The sequence below is a fragment of the Ursus americanus genome, chromosome 25 (assembly GCF_024610735.1).
Source record: "Ursus americanus isolate L20-20 chromosome 25, mUrsAme1.1.p, whole genome shotgun sequence".
NCBI classification, from domain to species: Eukaryota; Metazoa; Chordata; class Mammalia; order Carnivora; family Ursidae; genus Ursus; species Ursus americanus.
The window spans coordinates 5561515-5588009 of record NC_142151.1 but is presented as its reverse complement, the minus strand read 5'-3'; the positions used below and the strand labels follow the sequence as shown (position 1 = coordinate 5588009).

General features: G+C 49.9%; 1 protein-coding gene across 4 annotated transcripts in view; it reads left to right on the top strand.

Moving 5' to 3' along the window:
- The first annotated feature begins 5072 nt into the window (after positions 1-5072).
- TSPAN11 (tetraspanin 11) overlaps positions 5073-26495 on the top strand; it is a 77771-nt gene continuing 56348 nt past the window's right edge. The window contains exon 1 of one of the 4 annotated variants that reach the window (XM_087855552.1): positions 5073-5861. The gene's annotated coding sequence lies outside the window, so the exon portion shown is untranslated. The remainder of the gene's footprint in view (positions 5862-26495) is intronic. The other 3 variants (XM_087855550.1, XM_087855551.1, XM_087855553.1) reach the window with 3 other exon arrangements.

The following is a 26495-nucleotide window of genomic DNA, read 5'->3' as shown; positions in this document are numbered from 1 at the left end:
TGTATTTCTTGCTATTTTATTTCTTGAAATTTATCATGAAGAAACAGTTGAATAGGTAGGCAAAGATATATGTGAAAAAAGTTTGCATAACCATATTGGAAATACTTATCTTACCAGAAACATCCTAAATATCCATCAATAGGGGAGAGGACTGGTTAAATAGATTGTGGTCCATCCATATATTACAGCAAAAATGATGTACTATATTCTTAAATCCTTTGACATAGAAAGATGACTAGAATATTTTCTAAAATGAAATAAATCTGCTTACAAACACACACACACACACACACACACACACAATTTACCAAAATAATATGGTGATTATCTCTGATGGCTACAATTTCAGATAATTTTACTTTCTTCTTTAATATTTAATATTGATCAAATTTTTCTACAATCGGCATATACAGATGTTATACTTTTGAAAATATATTGAACACGTATTCCCCCCAAATAAATTTTAACATAGCTGCTCTGGGAAAATTCACCACGCTTATCCAAAGTCTTCTCTTCCTCCCCAGCAGGTGACCTTGGACGCCTGGAAAAGTCTCTGCCCCAGTTACAGAAGCAGTCTCCGGAAAACTTGGGGAAGATGAGAGAGGACTAGCTGTATGTGCTACACATATTAAAAAATTCAAGCTGTAAATATTTAAGTGTCATTTTGCATGTTATTTATATATTTGCTCAGCTGTCTGTACTTATGTTTTCTGTACCCTAGATGTGCTTTTCTATGTTTTGCCTTAAATAATGTTCTCCTGCGAGAGAACCAGGCTGTGAAGTCCTTCATGCAGAATGCCAAGAGAGCATTTCAAGCAACTGGACATCTGAGCAATTATTTTGACACTGTTAATAAAGATCCATAATTATTTCAAGCACTAATTAGTGCAACGAGTATTCTTGATGTCATTAGAAGCCTATCTCACGACAGCTTAAAAGCTCCTACCTTGAGTGTAACATCTCTCTTGTGGGAATTATACCTGAGAGTGCAGTTTGATTCCACAATCGTTTCTTTACCACCTCCTGTGAAATACTAGATATCATTGCAAAAAGGAGGAGGCTAAGTCATCACGTTCATAGTCAAATGCAGGTTGAATTCAAGCTAATCGAAACTGATCAATATGTGCCATCTGATCATTTGCCAGTCCCTCTGGAAGAGGAAAGGTGCTGACCAGATGCTAGGTAGCTCTATTTTTCACATGGATGATGAAACCAAGACCAGTTTCCACTCTCTACGAGGGTAGAAAGACTCTCAGGAAGTTTCTCCCCATTTTAAAGACCTAAAAGGAAAACAGTCTGAGTCAGACACGCTGTGTGATGTGTATACAGAGGGGCGTGACTTCTGTCTGAGTTTTTCTACCTCCAAGAACATAGCTGTTTTTCTTGGGAATGGCTCGGAGTCTGTACAAAGAGTTCTTATCAGGGCCACAGAAACATGGGAGCTTAACCCAGCAGGAATGCCAGGGAGGCAGGAAGAGAGATCATGAAGGGCTCCTTCATTTCCTTACAACCTTCCCAGGGAGTGACTGGAAATTGTTTTGAAAGACAGGCTTGTGCTTGCTCGGGGGATGGAGACATCCAAGTTTTGTGTTTCCTGACCTGTGATGGTACAACCTGAATGTTGAGCTAAGCTAATGTGCCATGACTCCTGAGGATGCCAACAACACCAGATCACACTCTTCAGCTCGGGGGTGTGTGTGTGTGTGTGTGTGTGCGTATGTGTAACCAGCCACATGCACACAAAGGTATTTTCTGTGACTCTTTGATTTCTAGGAATAGACACAGAAATCCGATTTCTAGGAATGGATATAGATACTGTCGGCAGGGAGCAAGGCTATCGGGCCCTGTGCCGGCATGGAGGGGATCCCACAAGATCTACCCTGTAACTTCACGTAATAGGTACAGGCCATTTTAGAGCAAAGGAGTCTAAGTGTTATTCATATTATTATTACATCTCTCAGAAAGTCCCTACAACCTCTCCGCTCCAGCTCTCCATGTTGGATCACTGTATCAGATGTAAGACAGGCACATGGTGCCAGAGTGTGCACTGAAAACAGAAGCTGCCCCCAGTGGGGGCACAGGATGTGCCAGGCCTGGATGAGGAGCACAGGTCTCCCAATTTGGGAGTAAAACTCCTCTTGCACTGTGGCTTCATGCTTGGGATTCCACAAGTCCTCCCTTTTTTTTTCTCCCTAAATAAGAGACTGCTTGGGATGCCTGCGTGGCTTAGTGGGTTGGCGTCTGCCTTTGGCTCAGGCCATGATCCCAGGGTCCTGGGATCGAGCCCCGCATCAATCAGGGGCTCTCCCCTGTTTCTCCCTCTGCCCGCCACTCGCCCCGCTTGTATTCTTTCTCTCTCTCTTTCTCTGACAAATAGATAAATAAAATCTTCAAAGAGAGAGAGAGAGACTGCTCTCCCATTTTGCAGATGCAAAAAATGAGTCCCATACCTAGCAGCCACGCCCAAGCATCTGTGACGAGGCCAGTGCTTGGAGCTCAGGGGAAACCACTAATTGCAGAGACCATGACAGCAAGAGCTGTGTCCTGCATTCTCAGCTCAATCTCTGGGCAAAGAAATGGGAACATTCTTCGTAGGAACACAGAGTAACTGAATGGAAGACTTCCAACTCACGTCCCATTCTCTTCACTCCTCATCTGACCCAACCCACACCCCCTTTCCCTTCCCACAGATCTTAGGTTCTCCACCTGCTCCCTCATCGTCTTCAAGTGTGCTCTCTCAAATAAAATGGAACAGAGTAGGATCTTGTTAGTGGAGCGGTGGCGGGGTCAGGGTCCATCCCTTCATAGAAGGTGAGGACAGAACAAGACAAAATTCGCAAGTTCGGTTCATATTCTAGACCTGTGTGGTCTGGTGTGGTAGCCACTGGCCACGTGCAGCTATTGAGTGCTTGGGATGTGCTAAGTGCAACAGAAAGACCACCTTTTTTGGGGCGCCTGGGTGGCACAGCGGTTAAGCGTCTGCCTTCGGCTCAGGGCGTGATCCCGGCGTTATGGGATCGAGCCCCACATCAGGCTCTTCTGCTATGAGCCTGCTTCTTCCCCTCCCACTCCCCCTGCTTGTGTTCCCTCTCTCGCTGGCTGTCTCTATCTCATAAATAAATTTTAAAAAATCTTTAAAAAAAAAAAAGAAAGAAAGACTACCTTTTTTTATTTCAATTAATTCTAATTAAATTTAAAAGCTGACCATTTGGTTTGGTTATTGGAAAACATAAGTATGTACGAAGCAACTGAGGTTTGTAACTACTTCTTCTACCATAACCATTATGAAATCTAAATACACATCAAGTATTTCCAATGAAAACACAGTGTCTAAACTCAGATGTGCTTTGAGTGTAAAATACACACCAGAGTTGGAAGACTTAGCGGGAAGAAAATATACAATAGCTCATTAATAATTTTGATATTGATGCATGTTGAAACGAACATACAATACTTTAGATATATTATGTACAATAAAATTGTATCATTAAAATTAATTTCACCTGATTCTTCTTTTTACATTTTTTAATGTGGCTACTGGGAAATTATACATTACATATCGTGTTTCTATTGGTTCTCTGCTCTAGATGTTTAATGTTGCTGGGGATAGCGCTGGAGAGGGGATATCCCGGTCCAGGGGCTCATTCATCACTCGCCCTCTCATATTGCTACAAGGTCCCTCCAGAACACTTTACAGCCCTCTCTTTCTGAATTACTGGTTTAATGCTACTCGCATTGTGAACACGCACTTCCCCTCATCCTTACTCACCAACAGCATTCTCTCTCCTCGGGCCTGCTCCCCCTTCTCTCCTCTGCTTGGCTTTGGAAAACCCATTTCTACTGTGAAGAGCTCTTCTCTCCCTCCCCATTTCTGTCTTTTCCTTTAACACCACCTTCTCTGACTTTCTGACGACCTCCGTCTCTTGATACTACTCCATTAGAGGTCAAGGTCTTCACGAGAGGTCTGCTTCAGTAGAGGTTTTGGAAGACGGTCGGAGGGAGAGGCCATCGCAGTCTGTGCTCACTCAGGCCTCTCTCCTGCCATATTGCTCTGCTTCTCCTCCCTAACACCGGTGCCCGATGTTCATACCCTCTGCCTTCACCCCCTCTACTTCACTCTCCCCTTCTCTTGACCCTACAGCTCAGGTCAGATTTCTGGAAAACGGACTCCTCATGGAGATGGAGTTCTGCGGGTAGGACGTCTGTTGGGAACTAGTCTTGGGAACAACACCTGTAAGAAAGTGAGGAAGTGGGACAGTACAGAGTGAACTTGAACTGAGGCGTAGTTTCCACAAACGCCTTAGCTGATCCCTGGGGAAGCCCTGGAGCTGGAAAGCCCTTCAGGGTCTTCTGTATGAAAGCAAGGGGACTTGCCTTTGTATCCCTACACCAACTGACCGGACCACATGCCCCCAAGGAGGGGCAATGTGGCTTATACTCCCCACTCCTGAAATGATTCCCTCAAAAGTCTCCCAAAGATCTCCACATTTCCAAGTCTAACCTGTCTTCTTGGGCGCCCTCCTCTTTGGTGTCCCTGTAGCCCAGGCTTCTCCCGGATTTGGGAGTCCTGCACAAGTGCTGACCGTCCTAGATGGTGTCAGGTTCTTTCACTGACTCCTTTTCGAGCTTCGACCTGAGCTCTGTCCTCAGCCCAGCCCTCTCTACATTGTCCAAACTCCCTCCATCTTGTCCTCCCTCCACTTCACAGCACTCCAGGTCTTCCTCCAGACTTCCACACTCAGGGCAGCAGCACGGTCCTTCTTCAGACCCTGTCGCTACCCCTCCATCTACAACACACTCAGCAAGCTCTGTGGAGCCTCCATCCACTGCATCTTCCACATTCACCCCCATTTCAGGCTTGCCCCTCACAGGGACCATTGCAATCACTTCCTGCACCCTCCGCCTTGTCCGCTCTGCTGATCTTTGCTCTTGCTCGGGTGCCATGCCTCTGTCAGCAATCCCTGCCTCCAGTGGCTTCCCCGACCTAGCCCCCTGGTAAATGGGTAACCTTGCTTGCTGCAGTCAAGTTGCAGAAGAACGTGGTTGGATCAGCACAGGCCTTTGTTGCTTTGAGAAATATGGGGCACAGGTAGAGCAGAGCCCCTTCTCCGAGGCTTTGCACCTGTTCTCAGCCAGGGCACAGCCTGTGCTCTGCGTCTACTTGTCTTCTTCTCTCCAGTCTTGAGGCTCCCTGGGCCCAGGAAATGGAAAGCAAGCCCATGGTCCACAGGGCTCTCCCTGGGACGGGGCAGTGATGGGAGTATTCCTATGTACAGGGGGTAGGCAGAGGGAAAGGGGCGGCTCTTTGGGATCCCACGGGCTTGCCCCTAGAGTCCCTGGGAGCCCCCAGAGGTCAGTTTCTCCCGGGACGGAGCCACGCATCAACCCAAGGGAAAGTAAGACCTGAGAGAGGCCCCGGGGGCGGGGAAGGGGGAGCCGGGGAGCTGCGAACAGACTGGAGGTTTGTGAACCGCCCCTCCCCTCCCTGCAGGGATCCCCGGGCAACCGCACAGTGCCCCTAACTCCGACTTCACTGGCTCTGTGAGCTCCGAATTGAAGAGAGGCCAACTTCCAAACAAAGACGCGGCCCAGCTCAGGGCTTCTGGGCGAGGCCAGCCCGGTTGGGAGGAACGGAGCCTGGGAATCGGAGGGGGGCGAGCCGGGAGGGTGGGCGCTGGGGAAGCGGGGCGGGGCGGGCCGGCAGGAAGTGCCCGGGGTGCTGGGCTGAAGCCGGGCTGTCCGCACCCTGCCCCTCTCCCGCTGGGAGGGCCCTCCCGGAGCGCCGCGGGGGTGCCCAGCGAGCGCCTCCGCGCCTCCCGAGGCTGCGACTCCCGTCGCTGCGTGCGGAGCCCCGCGGCCGGGTAAGTGCGGGGGCGGCGGAACTGCGCGCGGGGCTCGGGAGGGCAAGGGCGGGGCGTGCGGGGACCGGGGACCCGGCGTGTGTAGGGGGGGGAGGCCTGCTGCACCCCAGCCCCGCGGGGAGGTGGTGCCCCCGGCCTCCTACCCCCCGCCCCGAGCCTGGGCCCGCGGTTCCGAGCCGGACGCTGGCGGGGCCTGGGCGGGCGGGGGCAAGCCGACTCTGGATGCGGAGTGGGGGCGGGAGGCCTCAGGTTGCTCACGGTGGACGGTGGACGCGGGCATGCACTGGGCTCTGCCGGGGTCGCAGCGTTTGCGTCCCTAACTATATGGTTGAGTGGTTGAGTCCGCCTTTCTGCACTTAGGGCCTTGGGAGAGGGCTCTGGGCTTCTGAGCGCCTCGTGCCTCCCGGCGTGCTCAGTGCCTGTCTGTCTCTCCTCAAAATGTCATTTTCTTTGTCCACCCGAATTCTGGTAGCTGGCTCTTGGACATAAGCCCGGGGTGACCGGTCCAGAGTAATCCTGGTGAGAATTGTATAGAGCTTGGCTCAGTCCCCCGTGCAAAACAGAGTTTGCAAAATGCTGGCAGCTGGCTTGGCTTCTGCATGCCCAAGTCTGCCCGTCTGTGTCCCACGGGGACACATCTGTATATTTGTGGGGACATGGCTATGCAGGCCCCGTCACCTGTGTTTGCTCGTCCATTCCTGCGGGTGCCTTTGGCTGGTTTGGTATGGGAAGAAGGAAGATGTGGATGGTTCTAGGGTGTACTGTTTTCCCAGTGGTATGTGCAGTATTGGCAAGCGTGAACCAGCTGAAAAATAAAGGGAGAAGGGGTCAGTCAGGTTGGGCAGGAGAGCATCGCATCTTGGGTCTAAATTGCTACAGACCTCTCCAGCATGCGGGCACACAGTATGAGGCAGGGGTGGCAGGGAGAGAAGAGGCAACTCCTGGAAACACTCCCGAGTACACTCCAGGGTATAAGATGTAAGTGGAAGGGTGAGAGAGGGAATGAGTGTGGTATTAAGCCAGGGTGGATACTCTCTTTCATTTGGGAGCAGCGTGATGATAGCTGCCTTTGGAGTCTGGAGCCCTGGGTCTGAATGAGAATTCAGTGGTTGTTACTATGTTACTAGAGATGTTCCCTGCACAGGTCTCTCTGGAGCTCAGTTGATTTGTGCAAAATGGGACTTACGACTGCTGTCCTGCCTTCCTCAGGAGGTGACCAAAGGCTCAAATTGGCTGGCCAATGCCTGGCAAGTGCTGGGACAGCCTTAGGCTCTGAGGGCGAAGAGCAAATGCTGGGCTCACGGGGCCAAGCGTGAGGCTTGGGAAGACTTTGAGGGCCTGCAGCCCTTTGGTTGATCGTAATAAAGGGAGTCATTTGCATACTGCTTCACGATGTTCAGCATCAGGAGCAGGAGTGCGTGCCTATACTTAGTCACACCAGCCTAGTCACACCGGCTTTGGACTCTTGGTGTGTGAGATACGTACAGACGTGTGTGGTGCCACAGGCTTTGTGTGAAAGCCTTCTCCAGCCCAGGAGGAAAACCGGCTTGGCTGGCCTTGAAGTTGTGTAACCCTAGAGCGGCTTGATTTTCCAGGGAGCTTGCCTCCTGCTGAGCCGCCATCTTGCTTGTAGCCTCATGCCACCAACAGAAGCAGTAAGGAGCCCTTTCCACAGTTTGAAGCTGGGGAGAAAGGAGAGGAGGAAGCTTTCCCAAGCAACATCATGGGTTTGGGATGTCAACTGCATGGTGCTGTCTTCTGGGGTACAGAGCCAGACTCAAATCGGCTGAGGAGGGCCGAGAGTGTGCCACGAGTCAGGACAGGAGGCCCTGAACACCAGGGCGGGGTTGGCGTTTTGTGGGCACTTGGATGTCCCCCGTCATAGAGCCTTATTTGCATGTAGTAGCTGTGTAGTAAACACTGCGAAAGCAAAGAGCCCTGGCCAGGGAGCCTGGACACCCAGGGTCAGGTCCTGGCTCGGCTCTCAACTTGTGTGTCCTGGGGAAAGTCACTTCACCTCTTTGGGTCTGCTTCCTCACTGGTCAAAGTCAGGGCGTCTGTCCAATCCGTTGTTCGGCTCTCAGCTCGTGTTTCACTTCCTCAGAGAGGCCTTTCCCGATCCCCTATCTATCGAAGCTTCCTCCTGGTCCACAAGCACACTGCCCTGATCTGATTCCTTCACAGCACTTACCATCGTCTGAACTTAGCCCTGCCACCTCCAGCCATCCTGGAAGATTCAGGGAAGCAGGGCCCTCTCCCAGTCCTCCTACCCGCTGGCTCACCAACACCTGGAACACAGTAGGTACTCAAAAAAGGTCGTGTCAGTGAGTGAGCAGATAATTTAATAAGCAGGAAACGGCAGCATGCTTTTCAAACTGTGCTCCTAGGAGCTTTTGAGGGAGGAGCAAGCCCCATGAGCAGGGCCATGGGTCCCTCACTCCGACAGCCGGGGGTTAATCTCAGTTATGGGCTGGCGGCCAGGTAGGATTTCCTTTAAAGAAAAGGCCCTCCCACTAAGATAAAACTGGAAAACCGTTGTATCAGAAGACGACTAGGGGCTTTTTCCAGTCCAAGTCGAAATAATAGTCCTGCAGCTGGAAACAGTGCATGCTCGGCCTCAAGGAGGAACAAGGGCAGTGATTCAGACACTCAGATCCCACAGATCACTTACGCTTGGCCAGGGAAGTTGTCATAGGGTTTTTTGCAACTGGTTTAATTTCCTGAATTTTTGGACAAGGTTAATATGAAAATGACTTCACACACAGTCCAGCGACCAGCGGTCCGTGGGAACTCTGAACCATGTGTGAGACAAGCAGGAGGGAACACTGACTATCTGCAAAGCGGATAAGCCACACTGATATTTGAGAGCTGCCTGTTCAGGGTGACCGTGTCTGTCATCATCCTCCCGGTGATGTGTTCCCAGGACTGCCCAGGAGATGTCCCCTCAGCAGGCTTTATTCTTGAGTAGTTGGCAGTGGGAAGGAGCCCTCTCTAAGACAGCGATGTGATGGCGCGCCCTGACCCACATTTACAGCAGCCCGGTCAGCCCCGAGGTTGTCTCTTCCTGTAAATACGTTTGCAGGTGGCATTGTGGCTCCCGTATCCAGCACTGTGCCCAGGTTTTTGGCATGGAATCCATGTTGACCACCACTTTTGTTAAACCCCCATGGGAATTAGTATAACACATGTATACTATAATATAGTTATATAATACATAATATTATATATGTGTCATTATGTAAGATACTTTAATGTATAGTATATAATATGTACTATATAATATATATGCTAAATATTATATGCTATTAATATATATTATATAATTACATATTATATACTGTTAGTATTGTATACTATATATACTATGACTGTTATATACTATTACTGTTATATACTATTTATAGTACTATGTATTATTATATACTATGTATTGCTATTACTATTTATTATTTATATTACTGTTACTATACTATATAGTATATATAGTAAAAGTAATATATATTACTATATTATATATATTTTATATATACAATATATATAGAATATAATAGTAATAGTAATATATAGTATCTAAGAGTATGTATATAGTATATAATAGTATGTACTGAGAGTATATAACATGTAATGGTAATATTATATATTAATAACACACCCATTAAGAGAGAAGGAGGTTCAGTTGTTTCGTTTAGTTGGTTTGCAGGGGTAGCTGAGGGGAGAAAGAGGTGGAAAGGAGAGAGGGAGCACAAAACACCCCCCCCCGTAATTCCTTCAGACCATTGACCTTGCTTCTTTCTGCTGTCCCTGCTCTGGCTGGCCCCCATGGGCTCCTGGGTTCACAAGATTTGTATTTACAAGGGGGTGCGCTGCAGAGTTGAGGGGAGGGCCGAGCAGTATGCACATATTCACCCAGCGCCTCCTCTGAGCATCCAGGCCTAAGAACACCTGAAGACCGGCCCCTGACCTCTAGCATCTAGTTGTGAGGAGATAGAAGTCACTCCCAGGAAGAGAGGAGAAAACAGCGGAGCACACACTGCCTGGGGTGGCCCTCACCCAAGCCACAGCTGGAGCTCAGGGAATGAAGAAAAGGAAAATCCTGCGGTGGGTCGGGAAGTGGGGAGAGGGCAGAGGTCCCAGCTCTGGGTCAGGCACTCCCACCTGGAACCCCGGCCCTGCCCCTTCCTTCCAGGTGACCCTCCGTCCTTGTGTTATGTGACCTCACTGAGCTTCCGTTCCTCTTCTGCCAACCAAAGAAGGATCTCTAACTCCCAGCTGGCCTGGGTCCTGAGGATGGCTGAGTTAAGTCTGGAGAGCCCAAATTTGTAGAGGGGCACAGAGCGCCCAGGTGTGGGCTGACCAAGGTGAGCACTCTGGACAAGGGTTCGCGGTGACAAGGGGCTTGCCAGGTGGTGACTGCTGCACCATGCGTCCCAACCCTGATCTTGCGTGCAGGTCGTCAGGGGTACACCCGGGGCCATCCAACCACCCCTTTTCTCCTCTGGGTGCCTTTCCCCCAGGCCATTCTGCTCCCCACACAACCGTGGGCAGGATGAGGCTGGATTTAAGTAGCTCCCTCCCCCCTCACTGCCCTGTGTACACATTGGCTCTTCTTAAAGGCTTAAGGGGTTTTACTGCAAAATGCCAAGAATTCAAGAATTGAGGCTGTTACAGAGGTTCAGGAAATGTTAAAGGACATTGCTCTGACGGTCCCTGATCTGTTTTGAAGTAGTAAGTTTTGAACTAAAGTGGAGTTCCCTGACCCTCTTTGATGGCAGGCAGCGGGGGAGAACCCTGCAGTGGTTCTCACCTGTGTCCTGACTTCCAGATGCTGCTGCTGCTTCTTTTTCGAACAGGGATCTTGTGTTTTGAAACATTTTTGTCAGCCACACTTCAGTATAAATGAAAATTTGTTTCTCCATTGGAAACAATCAAACACCATAAAAGTGGTAGTGATTTTCCTACCCAGTGTCTACTTCTCCGCTTTCTATCATTTACATTTTTTTTAAAGATTTTATTTATTTATTTGACAGAGAGGAAGACAGCCAGCGAGAGAGGGAACACAAGCAGGGGGAGTGGGAGAGGAAGAAGCAGGCTCCCAGCAGAGGAGCCCGATGCGGGGCTTGATCCCAGAACGCCGGGATCACGCCCTGAGCCAAAGGCAGACACTTAACGACTGAGCCACCCAGGCGCCCCTATCATTTACATTTTTTAAAAGATCAGTTTTGACCACTTAAGCAACAAATTCTAGTGTTTTGAAAGTCTCAGAAGAGAAAAGAACAAAGAACAGGATTGGGCTGGCATTGTCCAGTTTGTCTGAGGTTTGGAACAGATTGCAAAATTTTAAAAAGTTTTCCATTATCCTATTTGATCGTGTAGGTGTGGTAGTTAGCCTCTCAAGCTTTTTTTTTTTTTTTTTTTTGACAGGCAAAGGCCCACGTTTCCATAAGTGCTCGTGAAAAATTGTAAAGACATTTCTCTCTGACGCTCTTCTGCAGACAAGTACTAGGGTTCTGGCCCTTGGAAAACAATGTCCTATACCATGGTTCCAGAATTATATTCCTCACCACTGCATGAGGATAAAAATTTACGTTTATTGACTTTTTATCCCTGGCAACTAGCACCAAGCTGGGCAAACAGTAGGGGTTCAGTCAAAGTCCATAGAACAGATATTTCAGGAGGGAGCTTATCAGTCATCACTAAGACTGTACCTCGGGGAGAAGGACTTCAACAAGGGCTGGCTACATAATTTGTCCAGCCCAGTGCAAAATGACATTGTGGGCCCATGAGTCAAAAAGCAGGAAAAATTGCCATTGAAAGTACTAAAATGTAAAGCTTTTTCCTGTCTTCCGTGGTCTCTTTCTTGACTTGTCATGGTGGGTTTTATTTGCTACTCAATGGCATTCTAAGTAAAGAGAAATTAAAATTTTAACTTAGTTTTAATTATTAGCATGAAGTTTACTAATTCCTCTTGATATTGTGCAATGCCAAGTTTAAATGCAAGTAGGGGCACCTTGATGGCTCAGTCGGAAGAGCACGTGACTCTTGATTTCACCGTCCTGGGATTGAGCCCCAAGTTAAGTGTCGGGATTACTTAAATAAATAAAATAAAACAAAATAAATGCCAAGTATATGAGCATTTAACTCCTATGTAGAATCACCAAAATCATACAATTCATATGTCCTAGCTCATGTTTTGTTCTTCTCAACCCTGGAAATGATGCGCAAAATGACCTCGATGATTTTTCTTATAATAATATTTTTTTAATTATATTATGTTTTTTTATGTAAAGTTCGATGATTCATTAGTTGCTTATAACACCCAGTGCACCATGCAATACGTGCCCTCCTTACTACCCATCACCAGTCTATCCCATTCCCCCACCCCCCTCCCTTCTGAAGCCCTCAGTTTGATTCTCATAGTCCATAGTCTCTCATGCTTCATTCCCCCTTCTAATTACCCCCCCCCTTTCTTTATCCCTTTCTTCTCCTACCGATCTTCCTAGTTCTTATGTTCCATAGATGAGAGAAACCATATGATAATTGTCTTTCTCTGCTTGACTTATTTCACTTAGCATTATCTCCTCCAGTGCCGTCCATGTTGCAGCAAATGTTGAGAACTCATTCTTTCTGATAGCTGAGTAATATTCCATTGTATATATGAACCACATCTTCTTAATCCGGTCATCTGTTGAAGGGCATCTCGGTTCCTTCCACGATTTAGCTATTGTGGACATTGCTGCTATGAACATTGGGGTGCATATGGCCCTTCTCTTCACTACGTCTGTATCTTTGGGGTAAACACCCAGTAGTGCAATGGCTGGATCATAGGGTAGCCCAATTTTTAACTTTTTAAGGGACCTCCATACTGTTTTCCAGAGTGTCTACACCAGCTTGCATTCCCACCAACAATGTACGAGGGATCTCCTTTCTCCACATCCTCTCCAGCAATTGTTGTTTCTTGCCTTGTCAATTTTTACCTCGATGATTTTATTTCCTACACACATCTCTGTAAACACACTGTCACACTCCACTTTCGGCTTAAGGGGAAAGAAAGGGCTGAAAGGAAAAGCAACCATGCCCCACATGGACACGGGCATCGCTTCCCTTCCGTTCACCGTTTTCAGCGCTTGTAGATGACTAAGGCAGGAAGTGCCCCAAATAGGAAAGGACAGGATATCATGGGGGTCCTTGGTTGCTTGTGTTTCTTACAAGGCATCGCTTCTTTCTGCACTTGAACCCAGCTCTGTTTCCAGCAGAGAGCCTGACCTCCCTGGGCCCGCTTGCCCTGTCAGAAACCAGACACCTTACCTTGTACTCGCTTTGAGGCTCCTTGAGCACCTCGCCTGGAGGATTCTATGCTCATGGGGCATCGCGGATCAAATGAGATCAGCAAGGAACAGTGGACACACACTGTGCATTTCTCTCTGCTCACAGTCATGCCCACCGTCCCTTGGAGCTTCACTTACAAATCACAAGCTCAAAGATAAAATTATTAAAAATTCCAGAATGCCAAGAGCAGAGCATTAAACCAAGCAGAAGGCCCTTCTCAGTATGGGGCACTGTGGGTCTGCACAGGGGGACTACTTGTGAAGCCAGCTGGGCTTCAACACTTGACCTTCCATGTTGGTCCCATTTTTAGGTGGTTCTGGCCCACTTGGGGCAGAACACATCCTTTAAACGAGCAGGTCATTCAAGTGCACTCAGACTCCAGTTAGTCATTTAGATCTTTAGAAAACAGCAAAGGCTTCCATCTCCTTATTCAGGTCTCCAGCTTTCTGCCTTAAATCGTTTACATTTTTAAAAAGTCAGCTAGGATCATTTGCTCACAGATTCTAGTGTGTTTAGGAAGCTCAAAAGAAAGGAACAAAGGACAGGAGTAGAGAGAAGCATGGCCCATTTTGTCTGAGGGTTGGAAAGCACCGGAAAGCCAAAAGCTTCTAGGAGTTCTTACATTCGTCCAAAGACACTGACTGGCTTGTTCTAGGCATGACCATTTTTATACGGAGACCAAGCAGATGGTTTGGGATGGGAAGGATGTGGCTTAGTTAGCAAGGGAGGAGGTGCTCTTTGGGTGACTCCACATCTTGGGGTGCTTTTTGCACACAGAGAAGCTTAGGGAAGCCAGGCCTTCCAGAAGAAATAAGTCCCTCTCTCTTTGGGGAAAGAGGTGAGGTGGGGAGACAGGAAGTTAGGACTAGAAGTGCCGGGCCAGAATGAAATACTCAGAAAGCAATTAACACTTTCTGATAGCGCTGCCGCCGGCTACGGGCTCTTCCTTGGACTAGAAACCTCAAGCTCCGAGCAAGCCAGTACTAGTACCAGGAACTGAAAAAGGAGTTCTTTCCACCTCTTTTCTTTTTTCTTAGTTTCTTCTTTCTTTCTTTCTTTCTTTCTTTCTTTCTTTCTTTCTTTCTTTCTTTCTTCTTTTCTTTTTCCTTTCTTTCTTTCTTTCTTTCTTTCTTTCTTTCTTTCTTTCTTTCTTTCTACGTCTATCTAGTTAGAGATAGCAGAGAGACCACATTTACTTTGTACCTTTACTCCCTTTAAGTTGGCCTACCTTCTACCTGGGTTTTAATTTACTGTCTAAGTAATGCTAATTGTACATAGCTATTTTCATTATTAAATTTGACGGTTGCATGACATGCTATTCTCCAGGGGTCCGCAAACTGTTTTGTATGACCTGCAAGCTAAGATTATGTATTGAAAAGGTTGAAACAAACAGAAGAACAAAGAGGACTACGCAGCAGAGGACTATGGGGCCCGCGGAGCCTGCGAGATCTGCTAAGCGGTCTTCGAACAGAAACAGTTTGCAGAGCCCCAGGCTCCCCACCTGTGGTTACGGACAGCTCAGGAACCCCAAAGCACTGACCCTGGGCACAGGGGCTTAGCCGTGTGAGAGGAAGGCCTGGTCTTCCAACCGCGGTCTCTCTCTCGGGCGCCACCCTCTGAGACCCCACTTTCACCCCCTGGGGCTGCAGCCTGGGAATCGGGATTTTTACAAAGTCCTCAGGTGGTTCAGCTAAGTCCTCTGGTGCAGCTAAGGTCAAAAAGCACTGCCCCGAGGCAGTTGTTCCCAAAACGGGGTACTGCAGAGCTGACCTGAGCCTGCCCAGCCAGGCAGACATCCTGCCCCGAGTGCGTGGGGTGGAGAGCGCAGGAGGACAGGGGGAGGCTGGCCAAGGGGGCACAGCAAGGCCTGGAAGTCTTGCTTTGCAGTCTAAGGCTGGGAATAACTGGAACTGTTCTTCTGCTCACAGCTGAGGCTCTGGGAGGTGAAGTGAGCTGCAGGAACTAGAATTCCGGATAAGAATAACACCACCAACAGCAATAATGAATCCCTCCCTTACGAAAGTTATCCTTAACCATAATGTTAGCCTTGGGCTCTATTTTTCATTCCTATATATGTTTGTCTTTTAACTTACAGAAGGTACCCTTTTGATCAGTTCAGGGGTTTAAGCCCACTTCTGAACTCTCTTGAAATAATGTAAATAAACATATATGTGCCTAGAAAGCTATCTTGCGGACCGGCACCCCATAAAGGATGGGTGAATTCTCGTATCCCAACTGCCCCCTCTAGGGATTCCCACAGGGTGCTTGGCCCAGTTGCCTGCCCTCCAACAATGTAGCATGTGGGGCATTTAGGAATGTAATAGGATTTATGTTCCAGGCACGGTGTGAGGTTTTAACATAGGATATCTCCTATAATCATCACAGACTTACAAAATCAGTGCTAATACCCCCATTTTACAGTCGTGAATGTTGAGGCACGCCTAAGTTAAAGACCTTCCCCAGATTCCACAGTTAACACATGGCAGAGCTGAGATTCAAACGCAGGGAGGTCTGGACTCAAAATTCGGGAGGGTGGGGAGGTGGGGAAGCTTGCCCTTCGTCAGGCATGATGTAGCATTTCAATAAATCTCAACTGGGTGAGCTTGTGGACATCTCAATTATTCCCCGCTTCCCTAATTCTTGCCCAGGGTCTCCTGTAACTTTGGCAGGAGGTGAGCCCACACCATGCAAAGGTTGGATTGCTGGCGTGGCATCTTAGAATTCAAGGACCAGAAGCTAAAGATTCTGTTTGAGTTGTGGAGAATGCCGTTGCTACCCACAGAGCTGGCTGGGTCTTTAAATTCTTCCCTCCTCATTTTGGAAATTAGCAGCCAAAGTGGTACATAAATATTACATACCACATATTATCATCACCATCAATAATAATGAGGCATCCTTTTAGAGCTCTTCACACTTCCAAAGCACTGGAGGCTTGTTATTTCCTGATGTCCTCGTATTAATGGGCTTGGTAACAACCAGAGGCAGTGGGAGCTCAGAGATCGTGGCCGTTGGCAGCCCTGGGAGCCTGCAGACCTCCCAAAGCCCAAGCACTGGGCTGAGAACCAGAGATGAGCACTTGAGGGCCAGTTCTTCTCAGACCTACTCAGGGAGAAAGGAGAAATGACATCTACCTTCTGGGTCTCTCTGGCCAACATATGGGAGCAGACCCGCTCCTTCTCCATATTCTAGTCCTGGGACACGCAGGCGGCTCTCCAAACTTCAGGAACAATGCAGTGATGCTGACAGTGAGGAAGTAATTAGTACGTGGTTAGGGAGCGGATGTACACAATATCTAGAGTGTTCTGATGCCAAGTCCGTTTCTATAACATCCTCCTTCTATAATTCATGGAGCTAAAGTTCTTCCTTCTTTTTTGGAAAGAATTAGGGTAACAGTGTGGGGGTTTTGGTTAGTTGCCATGTGAGTGCATTATTTCCTTGCCCAGAAAGGTCAAATATCTTTAAAAAAGACAAGAATCTGTGTATTTGGCTCTCCTGCAGGGAGAAGATTCTAATACTTTCCAAGGGGGTTTCTATGTCCCTAGAAAATATGTTCTCCCAGGGCTGAGATGAAGAAACATGGTTTATTTATCAGGGAGCTTAGCAGCTTCCACACTCTCTTCAATAAATTACATCACTTTCTGGACTTAAGACCTAACAGATTTACATCCAAGTCCCAAAGTGAAAATTGGAATTTAAATTTGGATGTGCGAGTGTTCTCTCCCTCACCCTCCTGTACATAAGCACACAGTTCTGTCGGTGCGTGTGGTACGGTAGAAAGCAAGCTGAACCAGGGTCTGGATACCTGGGATCCTGGCTTCCAGTCCCATCTCTGCCTCCTCTGGCATCCCTGGGGCTCACAGGGGCCCTGATCCGGTGCCTAACGCAAGGCCTTTGTCTTGAGAGTTGATAATCCTGGTCTTGTCTATAACTACCCCAAATAGGAATCTTAACTCTTTTGTTGGGGGAAGTCATAAACCTCTTTGGGGATCTGCTAACACCTATGGAACCCCAGCACATAAATGGTAACATTTTTTCGTACAATTTCAGGAGCCTCCAACTTAGAACCCCTTAGAAGGAATGGTCTTTTAGGATTACTTGCTAAGCCATGGTGTCCTGCTCCAGAGACAAGACAGGCACTATTTCGAAAGCAACTGAGAAATTGTACAAATCCTACTCTCTGGGAAAGGAGACAAGTTTTTATGTCATTCAGGCATTTTTTTTAATTTCCTGCTGCCTGGAAAGGAATGTCTGTGCCTTTCGGATTCCCAGCCAGCAGGTTGTGAATGTACATAAGCACCAATTAGTGTGCCCCATAATGAGAGCTTGTTCGGGGCACCCCTCCTTCCACCCCAGAGCATCTCTGCCAGAGCACAGAGCCTTCTGACCATCCTCTTCCCTTGATGGAGGCTGCTCCTGCTGGCAGGGGTGGGAGAGAGCAGCCTGCATGGTCGACCAGTGCTTGACTGGCCTTCAAGGTCACTCTTTCTGGGGTCCTTGATGGCCTTCTTATCCTCATAGGACAGAGAAGGACACTGGTTTATGTACATAGGACCGACCTGCCCAAGTTCACACAGCCTGTAAGAGTGACGGTAATTTTCCCTCCATATATGGAAGAGCCCAAACCAGGCATCAGGGAAGCAGGCTCACGTTCCCAGGGTTGCTGGAGGGAAAAAAGCCCCCCTCCCGCCCACACTCAGGATCATGCATCAGCACAAGGACCGCCTCCCTGAAGCTCACAGGTGTCCTCTGTGGGCTCGAGCAGTGTCATTTCCCAGCCGGCTCTCAGACGATCAGGTCAAGCGAATACTGGCTGCAGCTGGGGACTTGGGGAGGAGGCTGCACTGGGCGGTTTGCACTCGGCTGGGGATCCCATCCTGGGGGGGCGGACAGCAGAGGGGGCCTGTACATCTGAGGACCTGGTCCCGTATGTCAAACCTGGTGGGAGTCCTTGTTGAATCTGAGAGGAGGGCCTGGAGGGGGGGCCAAATCATTAATTGGGGGCCCGGAGTGCCTCCCACATCCTCTACTGTTCAAGGAGCTATGTCTTACACCCCTCCACCCTCACACACACACACAACAGTGAAAGCATACCCTGGTCCCTAACAACTGATGCCCCATGGGTCTCCAGCTCCAGTCTGAGCCCTCAATCCAAGCTTGGGAGGTCTGTGGGGCTCCGAGCATCTCCCATTTCGGTCCGGCTCACTGGGGACTGCAGATGTTTGGAAGTTTCTCCCTCTTCTCTCAGAGTCATGGCCACCCAGCCCTCTGGCCTTCTCAAATTTCTGTCAGGCATCTGCACCTGGCTGTTGGCTGGACCACCTGCGGGTAGAAGGTGGCGTGACAGGGAGAACTTGCTGCTTCTATCCCAGCTCTGCGCCTGAGGGGCAGAGCAAAACCAACCAGGGAGGGCAGCACTGGCTGACCTCCTGCCCTGGGCCCGTCTGTACTTGGCAGCTTTTTCAGCTCCCCATAATCACGTGGCCTCGGATGCCGAGGTTGAGGTGCGGCTTCCGAAGACCAGCCCAGGCTCAGTTTCCCTGGCTGTGGACAGGCCCTGGAGAGCTGTCATGGGCAGCGTATGCCCCCATAGGCTGGGCGCTGCCTTGTGGAGGAGGGACAGGGAGCTCTATCAGTCATCAGGCCCCTGTGTCCCTGGAGCCCTAGTGGAGGGCGGAGAGCAGGGCTCCGCTGTGCCAGAAGCCTGCTGGGCAGAGGGGGTCTCATCATCAGCTGGGAGCTGGGCACTAATCAGAGAAGCCTGACGCGGTGGCAGAGCCTGGAAGGCAGCCCGGCTCCTGAAATGGCCTGGCAAGAGCCAGACTGGGCCATGCTCCTGGGAGGCAGGCACCAGGAGCTGGGGCAGGAGGATCTCCAGACTGGAGGCTGGGGCGGGGGAGGCCAGTGGGGAGTAGCAAGGCTCCTCTAGAGCAGCGCAGGTGGTGGATGGGGTGGACCTGTATTTCAGGCAAGGCTGTGTGTTTTTGAATAAGTTTCTCCATCTGTGAAATGGGGATCCTAAGAGTGCCCACCTCTTACTTACTGTGAGAAGTACTATAATAATTATGTCACCACTGTTATCATTATTATCATTATTATTCCCACCCTCTGTGCAAGCAACCAGTGAGCTAAAGCCTGGAGAGGACAGAAAGAGCAAACCCATGCCAACGTACAGGGCATTGTTCCCCGATGGGCTTGGGCTCACTTGCTCAGGACAGACGCCATATTGAAAAAATGAAATGGGGCTGCGGAAGACTATTTGGCAATTCCTCAATAAGTTAAACATGTGACCCAGCAAGTCCACTCCTAGGCATTACCCCAGAGGCACTGAAAACAGGCGTCCAAACAGAAACTTGTACATGAATGCTCATAGCAGCTCTATTCACTATAGCCAAAAAGTGGAAACTACCCAAATGTCAATCAGTAGATGAATGGATAAGCAAAAGGTGGTCTATACCTACGACTGAATATTATAAAGCCATAACAAAGAATAAAGTACTAATCCATGCTCAAGCACAGATGAACCTTGAAGACATTATGCTAAGTGAGAGAAGCCAGACACAGAAAGTCGTATACCGTATGATTCCATTGATATGAAGTATTCAGAGCAAGCAAATCCATGGAGAAACTCAGTAGAGGTTTCCAGGAGCTGGGGGGAGGGGGAGTGAGGAGTGAGTGCTCAGTGGGTACAAGGTTTCCATTTGGGGTGATGAAAAGTTCAGAGCTAGATAGTAGCGATGGTTGCACAGCACTGTAAATGCCCATCAGGCCACTGAATTGTACACTTTAAAATGGTTACAATGGTAAATTTTATGTTATGTGCATTTTCTCTCAATAAAAAAAAAGGAAAACAGTAGGTGGAACTGGGGCCAGGTGGGGGTCAGCAGAAATGGAACCGTCTATAAAATGAAGGGTTTCTCATGATCTCAGAGGTCACTTTCATTTCCAAAAAGATATTGTGAGTCTACGATAATGGGATATAAATTTCTATGATGTAGACCCCAGCAGTTCTCCCCTTGCTTCTTCTGACTGGGGACAAGTATGGGGAACAATATGCCATTAAAGAATAAAAAAGCTAATGGCCGCGTCTTGGTCTCCTAGAGTGCTAGAGCTGGGTTTCTTTGTGGTTCCGGCTTTCGGATGGGGGGATGGGGGAGACAGTGATCAGGCGGGCTTGACTGGGGGGTTCCCGGGGATTAATTAGCGCACCCCTTCAGCCAGAGGAGCTATGATCTGTTTCACATGTTAGGTTCTACATACAAATTTCTTTGAAAGAATGTACCGCTAGAACACCAACTTTCTCATAAACTGAGGCACAGAGAGAGGCAGTGACTTGCCCAAAGTGCTGACAAGTAGTGAGGGAAATCCTGAATTAGACCCCCTGACACGTGGGTCTCTGCTTGCCCACCCCCTCCCCAAACCCCATCTGTAATAAATATCATCCCTGGGTGTCAGCAGACATTCCTAGCATCCCTTTGGTGATTTCCCTTTGTTTGGGAATCATGGGAAGGGAGGACCACCCTTAGTGCCCATCCCCTCCTGGGTTCTAGGAGCTCACACACTTCCCAACCAAATCCCCCTCATGCCAAGTGCCAGCCTTCCCTTGGGGGTGATGACCCAGCAGCCCCCGCCCAGACAGGGCCTCGAGCACATGTCTCCACGTGGGTGATGAAAGAGCAGCTCTTTCTGGATGTAAATCAAACTTCCGTTCATTCGCGAAGATCGGGGAAATTATAATATAGATCCCTCTCCGTGTGTGGGAAAAATTATAGACTGTATTCTTCACTATAATTAAGCTGGTTTTTAGAGGGAGCAGTAAGTATATTAGGCAATGCGTTTTTCTTTTTAAAAGGTGTCTTTGAGACCTAACGTGTCAAAATTAAAACCCTGTGCTCTTTGTTCGGAGAGGCGGAGATTTTGCTCGTTGGGTTTAGGGTTTTCCTTTTCACCGTCGGCTCCTCTGCTCCCCTAGCCCGGTCCGCTAATGCAGGTAGGCAGCCTGGGCAGCCGCTTGGCCAGACTGTGGGCTGGGCTGGCCCGCCCTTGACCGTCCTAGACAGCACGGTGTCCCCTGCGGCCTCACAGAGCCCCAACAAATCAGCCAGACACAGGCCTGGTTCTCCCTTCAGATGCCCGGGCTCCACGGCGTTCCCGAACCCCAGCATCTGGCTTATAACCTGCTAAACCATTTGGGCTTATTTAATCTAACCTCGTAAGTAGTGACTCTACTTTTCTCATTCCCTGAATCAGAAAGCTCACTGGTACTCATTGCTTTCACGATAAAGTCCAGAACTTAGAGCCTGGCACAGGGCTGCTTTGTCACCTGCTTTGCCAAATTCCTACTTGTGCCTGAACTCTCACTCGTCATTCCGATTCACCCCTGGACGCATGCATTTCTCTCTGAACTTCACGCATTGTGTTGGGTGCTGCTGATGTGACGGTCTCCCCCGCTGTGAGCTCTCTGAGGTCAGGGCCTGCTTCACTCATTCTCTTCTCTTTAATCTCCGGCCCATTACATCACACAGCCAGGCCTCCAGTGTTCGGTGAATTAACAGATTATTAATTAGTTAATCTCAGAAGGGAAAAGAGATACATGGAGCACCAACCAGACCCCCGCAACGGTAAGGGAGGGGTAGGCCTACGGCGGGCGGGCACGGAAGAGCACAGTGAGTGGATTCATTAGAGGTGGATGGAGGAGGGCAGCAGACGGGGGACAGCTGGCTGCAGTGGTAAGAGTTGGGGCAGGAAGTGGTGACACTGAAAAAGAGAGGAGCGGGACATAATCTGGAAGATTGGTGCCCTGGATGGGTGGCTGGATGGGAGTGTCAGGGATACCAGACCGCCAGGTCGGTAGGAGAGAGACTTAGTTTCAGCCCAGCCAGCAGTCAGGGAGCTGTGGCCACGTGAGAGAACCTAGGGCCCAGCAGGTTTCTGAGAGTGGTCAGCTTGGGCCATGTAGGCGGAGCTGGGTGTGAGTGAGGTTGAAAGGAGAGCCAGGAGGCAAAGTACAAAGAATGGTCCCCACCTTGTCCCGGAGGGAGCACCAGCCTTTAACTAAAGGAGCGCGACAGAGGACCCAGCCAATGAGACTGAGGAGAGCAGAGGGTCTGAGACTCAGTGTCCTGATGTGCAGATCAGAGCAAATTGGAGACGGGGGAAGGATTGGGAGAGGGTGGGGCTGTGACACCTGCAGTGGAGAGAGAGCTTCAAAAGGAAGATGCAGTGCGCTGAGTGGTTTCAAATTCAGCAGAGGTGAAGGCGGATGAGGAGGGAGAAGCTGCCTCTGGCTTTGGCGATCAGAAGTGACTTTGGGGGGCGCCTGGGTGGCTCAGTCGTTAAGCGTCTGCCTTCGGTTCAGGGCGTGTTCCCAGCATTCTGGGATCGAGCCCCACATCAGGCTCCTCCACTGGGAGACTGCTTCTTCCTCTCCCACTCCCCCTGCTTGTGTTCCCTCTCTTGCTGACTGTCTCTCTCTATGCCAAATAAATAAAATCTTTAAAAAAAAAAAAAAAGAAGTGACTTTGGGATGAGTGGAGGGGAGGGGGCAGCTGGAGTGTTGGGGGCGGGGCTGCACCATGACTGGACAGGGGAGTGAAGCTTCAGGTCCCGGTGGTGAAGAGAAGAAGGGTCTGGCAATGATTTGAGAAGGGGACAGGATGCAGGGCCACGTGGGACTAGGGAGGTAGTGCACGTGGCCGCCAGGTCAGGCTTGGGAGCCTTCTACCTGCCATCGCATCCTGGCTCTGGGCGCCAGTCTGCAGGGGGACCCCTCGTTGCTCTTAGAGAGGGAGCTACAGTGGGTCTTCCTTTCTTCTCTCGTGGAGAACATCATACGTACAGAGAAGACTCTGACTCCTGCAGACAGGATTCAGTTAGAGAAAAAGCTTGGCCTCAGAGAAAAGAAGTTTCTTTCTCTCTTGTAACAGCCCAGGGCAGGCCAGCTGTTCCACTCCACAGTCACACAGGGATCCAGATTCCTGCCCTCTTGTCTCTCTACCCTCCCCAAGGGCAGGGTGTGGTCTCCAGGTGTGGTTCCCAGACCAGCAGCATCAGTAGCCGCCCCCCTCCCCCGAAACTTGGTGGAAATGCAAATTCTCAGGCATCACCCATACCTACGGAATCAGAATCTCGGGCTGGGGCCCAGCTCCTTGTGGCTATAAAAGCCCTCCAGGTGATTCAAATGTGCCCTAAAGTTGGAGAACCATTGCTCTGGAGGGCTGTGCTTGTTTGCGCGCTGGAAGCTAGGTTTCAGGGACATCTGTGGTCCCACTCCCAGGGGCAAGCCTGGATGTGGCCCTTCCGCTGACATCCCATTGTCAAGAACTACCACCCGGCAAGATCAAGCCGCTGAGAGGCCCGTGGAAATGTGGTTGCTAGTGAGGTGGCCGCGTACCCACCCGCAACTCCGTTATAATGGAGGGAGGTTATAATGGAGGTAACAACTTTTGATAGACCACTAACAGTCCTGGCTATCTTAGAAATCAGACTTAAATCAGTTTTAATCCACCTCCCATTCTCTAGAAGAAAGAGGAGGATAGCATCCGCAGATCAGAGTTGAGACTTATATGTTTAAAAAGGTCCATGGGGGTGGGAGGTTGTCAGTTGCAGCAGCCCCCCAGTGCTGCCCACCCAGTATATTTTGTGCTGCCCAGGCTCTGTTTGCAAATGAAAAGTCAAGATTTCACCCAGTGGCTCCATCAGGTGGAGGACACCCCGTCCCAGCAAAGAATGAGAGAGAGAAGGCAGCTGGGTGCTTGTCAGGGCAGCTGTAAGCACCTGCATAGACGTGCCCTGCACAACTCCTGGGGCAGCGACTTATGGGGCCCCTGATGTGTACAGCGCCCCCTGGAGTTGAGTGATGTCGCTTCCCTGTCTTCGTCACATTCCTTTGAGCCACCCCTTTGCTGAACCCCAACACCTTGGGCTCTGGGGCCTTCCTCTTGCACTGGCTCTTTACCACCTAGCTCCTGAATGGGACACCTCTGAGACCTCCGTCCTTGCCGTGAGAGGCTTCTCATGGAGGTGTCTCCGTGCTCCAAGTGCCAAGCTTGGACAGAGAAATCAACTCCAGCTGGAGGTGACTTTCTTCCTTTCCTAAAAGTCTGATGAAAACCCAGACCTGAGAGGTCTTGACTTGGACACCAACAACACCAGCAATGGGTCCCTGGGTCTGCCAGAGAGGCCTTGGCTCCCTCGGGTATAAAGTAGAGGGGACAGCACCTGAAACCATTCAATGAGAGACCTGGCCTCTTCACTGGCGGCCACTGCAGGGGGCTGGGGCTTCCAACTCCCAGCCAGGGAGCCTAGGAGGGGCGCGGGGGCCAGAGGTGGCTTCTTAAGGCCCTGAAACACCTTGTCTCCATGACTAGGTAATCCTATGTTTCTGAAACACAGGCAGAATGACTTGCCTCCCTTGCATCAGGCATTTATTTACTAAGGTCCTTTCAGGTCAGGTGCACACACACTCTTACCTCTCGCAGCTGCTGAGTGCTGTAAGGAGGAAGTCACACGTGGTCGGAAGTGAGATCCCACCAGGGTGGGCCTCGGGGGCTCTGGGTTTTCCCAGCCCCTCCTGGACAGTCATGTTGAAGGGCTGGGATGAAGGCAAGGACAAGAAGGTGTGCAGTTCAGAGAGGGGGTTCCCTGCACGCTCACCTTCCAAACCTGTCAAAGCCGCTCCTCCTGCTGTGGTTTCTTGTCTGATTGCATGAGGAAGCACCTGACGGTGTGCCCGGGGTGTCCCACCAGCAGGGACCATCCTGCCCCTGTTTGTGCCTCGTTTGCATGTTTTTCGAAAGGATTTTCTACTTTGGCCTACCCTGGACCAAGGTCTGCATTTCTCACCTGAGGCTGGCACTGGAAGACAAGGGGAAAGGGGACGATGTGGAGGGAACGCGGAAAGCTCTGGGGAGACACAGAGCGAGTGGCTGGGCTGGCTTCTGCAGGCTCCCTGGGAGGCCCTGTGCTCCACCACGGGGTCCTCCACATTCGTGCAGGTTTAGGACACAGAAGGGATGGGGTGAGTTGTGCTTCTCTCCTTGTCATCACCTTGGACTCAGGTGTCCTGGGGAACGATGTGAGAAATAGGTCCATGGCTCTTAAAGAGTGCGGGAGCTTTCCCGTGGCCCGTTAGCACCTGTGTTCATCCACTCATTCGTTCGTTCAACATCTAGCGAACACGCGTGTGTCGGGTGCCGTGTGGATGTTCAGGGTACAGAACTGAGCTCGGATTTTAGCAAATAATGCAGAGAAGGGCAATGCCTTAGGCTCGATGAACGGAGGCGGGTGCCCCTGTGTCTAAGAGCATGGGGCGAAACCTGCAGCAGGTGAAGGGGACGGGGGCAGAGAAATTCGGAGGCTCGGGGAATACTAAATATCATTGACAAGCACTGTGAGATGGTGGCGAAGAGCCAGGATTGAACACCTACACTGGGATATTTTTTCCACGAAACAGGGCCCTACCAGTAATCATGCCTAGACAGTAGGTGTAAACCAGGACCAGCATCAGGTCCATTTCACAGAGGAGGAAGCTGAGGCCCAGGTCACACTGGTGTAGGTGATAGCTGGTATTCCTACCCAGCCTTCTAACCTGCTGACGAGTACTATCTTTATTTGTTCACTGATTCTTGTCAGAAGCACTAGGGAGGTCCTCATTTCATGGAGCAGGCTGCAATTTACAAAAAGACGCAGGAAAACATACCAAAGGGTGGTACCCATCTCCAGGCAGACAGTCCAAAACGCAGTTTATGTGTAAATGTGGAGAACAAGGCAAAAACCAAACCACCTGCTTCAGGTTATGAGTGGAGCCCTCACAGATCCACATAATGCGTGCTGGCACTTGCACATGAGTTAAAAAAATATATAACCCATGTACTCAGGAAAACATCTCTCTCTGAGCATACAGACTGAAACTTCTTAGTGCTAGGATCTTAATTCGGGGTCCGCCTACGGCACCGTCCACAAGACGCCATAGTTAGCAACCTTCTGTTTGGTCCAGAAGAGTGGCCCATGTTCATTTACCTGCACATGACAAATATGGCGATATTAAAGAAGCAGCTGGTGGTGGCTCAGAGGCCCCAGGCCAGCCCGTGCCCCACTGTCACCCTAGCAGCTGCCGGCTCCCCAGCCTCGAAGTCGAGGAGATGGAGGACCAGGGAGGAGAAGGTGGTCCCCCCAGAGGGTTCCCCCAAGCAATTTGGTACGTTGGTGGTGACAGCCAGGATGGTACTCCCAACCCAGGAATGCTGGCCCGCCACCTCCCGCAGACCCCGCCTGGGGTCTCTGCCCAGGGATGCCTCCCACATTCTCAGC